The sequence below is a fragment of the Ixodes scapularis genome, unplaced genomic scaffold (genome assembly GCF_016920785.2).
Source record: "Ixodes scapularis isolate PalLabHiFi unplaced genomic scaffold, ASM1692078v2 PGA_scaffold7__128_contigs__length_106722199, whole genome shotgun sequence".
Classification (NCBI taxonomy): Eukaryota; Metazoa; Arthropoda; class Arachnida; order Ixodida; family Ixodidae; genus Ixodes; species Ixodes scapularis.
This window is the reverse complement of record NW_024609882.1, coordinates 42,581,492-42,583,849: the sequence shown is the minus strand read 5'-3', so window position 1 is coordinate 42,583,849 and position 2,358 is coordinate 42,581,492. Positions and strand designations below refer to the sequence as shown.

General features: G+C 50.8%; 1 non-coding gene across 1 annotated transcript; it reads right to left on the bottom strand.

Annotated features, from left to right (window-relative positions):
• Window positions 1-1,529: 1,529 nt before the first annotated feature.
• On the bottom strand, window positions 1,530-1,602 carry Trnat-agu. The gene has a single exon. It is a non-coding gene; the product is annotated as a tRNA-Thr (tRNA).
• Between the last annotated feature and the right edge of the window lie 756 nt (window positions 1,603-2,358).

Genomic DNA, 2,358 nt, shown 5'->3' with positions numbered 1-2,358 from the left:
CCATCCAAACGAAGCCAGCTCCCAGCTATGAAACTACTGGAAAAGCCTAGCCAAAGGGCACCTACTTTCCCCAATCCCAAAGGAACGGAGTAGGGGGGACAGAACCAGCGGGTTGGTATGGATAGTAAACTTGAGGAAGAAAACGAAAACTTTCTCGTTTTCTTCCTCAAGTTTACAACGGAGTAGAGCTGATGGATTTCGGATTGGGTCCGATTGGCTGGCGCGCGTCGACGAGGCTCCCATTGGCCACTGCGCGTTAGTTTCAACAACCGCCACCACCTAGCGCTGCGTGTTCGCCAGGCAGCGGCTCCACCGCTCCACGCCCAAGTCCAGCGCGCAGAGGACAGCGCGCGCGCTCGATCGTCGTCGCAAGTACGCCGCAGTCGAAAGAAGGTATTGGAAGAGCAATGTGCATGCTTTCGCATTCACAACCTTTAAGAAGGGCTTAGGTGTACTATCGAAAACAATATGAGCGTGAACGCGCCTCCGCGTGTCGCCGCTACCTGAGGTGCCGCCCTGCGGCGCCGTTGTGAAGTTTTGCGCATGCGTGTAGAAATCCTGTCGCTGTTCTCGCTTTGACTGTCAACCCCCGTCTGTCGTCTGCTATGCGCGCGCTGGCGGCCGCTCGTGCTGCCGTCTGCTATGCGACTCCTGTGCGAGCTGGCGGCCGCTCACGCTGTCGTCTCCTATGCGACTCGTGTTCGCCCTGGCGTCCGCTCGTGTTGTCGTCTGCCGCACAACATTGCGTGCTCCGGCGGACACACGCGCTTTCTACGCGAGGTGTGTTTGCCCTGGACAGCTCGTCCCTAAATGCTTGTATTATCCGGTTCACCGTTTTCAGCGGTCTTCCAGCCATGCTGGATATAGCCCTCTGAACGTAGCCTCGGAGGGACAGCTCAACTATGTTGATCCGTTCGTCGTCAGGTACTCTAGCCATTTTTCACTCAACTGAATGTTTTCCGGGCTCACCGTAGTTGGGGGGGGGGGGGGGGGGGGGGGGGGGGGGAATCTCACCGTAGTTGAACGCTAAGCTTTGCAGATATTTTGTCTTTATTTTATTTGTTTGTTGTCGCTGTATCTTGACCCAATAAAAGAAGCCAGCTACTTATCACGTATCAAAGTTGGGCATTGCGTTATCGCACAGGAAACTCGTGAATCATGTTAAGGCGTTTGTCTGAGTTGTGACGGAAATACACGAGTCGCATCGCAGACGACAGCGCGAGCGGCCGCCGGCGCGCGTATAGCAGACGACAGTCGGTGGTTAACAGTCAAAGCGAGAACAGCGACAGGATTTCTGCACGCATGCGCAAAACTTCACAACGGCGCCGCAGGGCGGCGCCTCAGGTAGCGGCGACACGCGGAGGCGCGTTCACGCTCATATTGTTTCCGATAGTACCTCGGTCCTTTTTTATTGGCCATTTCAACAGCATATTATGAGAATAATCATTGGAGAAGGGGAACAAGAGGGACAAAGGACAAACACAAATCTCCAAACACAGCTATGTGACTGGTGCGCGACCGAAAGAATCCGCCTGGTCCGGGTATCGAACCCGGGACCTCTCCATTACTGGTGGAGCGCTCTACCAACTGAGCTAACCAGGGGTTAGACGTCAGTAGAGCAAACGAGTTTTATCAGCTGCCACCAGTCTAACACCAACAAGGGTGAAGCTTGCAATTTAAGGTTATGATTATGATCACCCTTGTTCGTGTTAGACTGGTGGCAGCTGATGAAACCCGTTTGCTCTACTGACGTCTAAACCCTGGTTAGCTCAGTTGGTAGAGCACTCCACCTGTAATTGAGAGGTTCCGGGTTCGACACCCGGACCAGGCGGATTTTTTCGGTCGCGCACGAGTCACCTAGCTGTGTTTGGAGATTTCTGTTTGTCCTTTGTCCCTCTTGTTCCCCTTCTCCAGGGATTATTTTCCCCATTCTTGTCCCGCTCGCTTGCACCTTTGCATTTAACTGCATTATAAAAAAAAAACAAAAAAAAAAAACAGCACAAGTCATTAGTTACTATGAAAAAATAGAATGGAAGTAGTAGCAGAGAAAGTAACGCTTCTTATTATTAGTTCCCCATTTCGTAGGAAAAAAAGTTTATAAATTATAGAGATTATTATATCATGGCTATCCTTCTGGTGCTAAAAGAAAACAACTTCATATAAAAAAAATTCCTACTGCTCAAGGGACCGGTGTTCAATGAAACAACGTTCGATGTAATGGCGTTTGACGAAATGGTGTTCGTTGGAACGGCTTCGATGAAGCGATGTTCGATGAAATGTCCAAACCCAGGAAGAAATGGCGCCTTTGGGCTTTCGTAGCATTTCTTCAGTAAAAAATTGTTTCAGCAAGAACCTTGT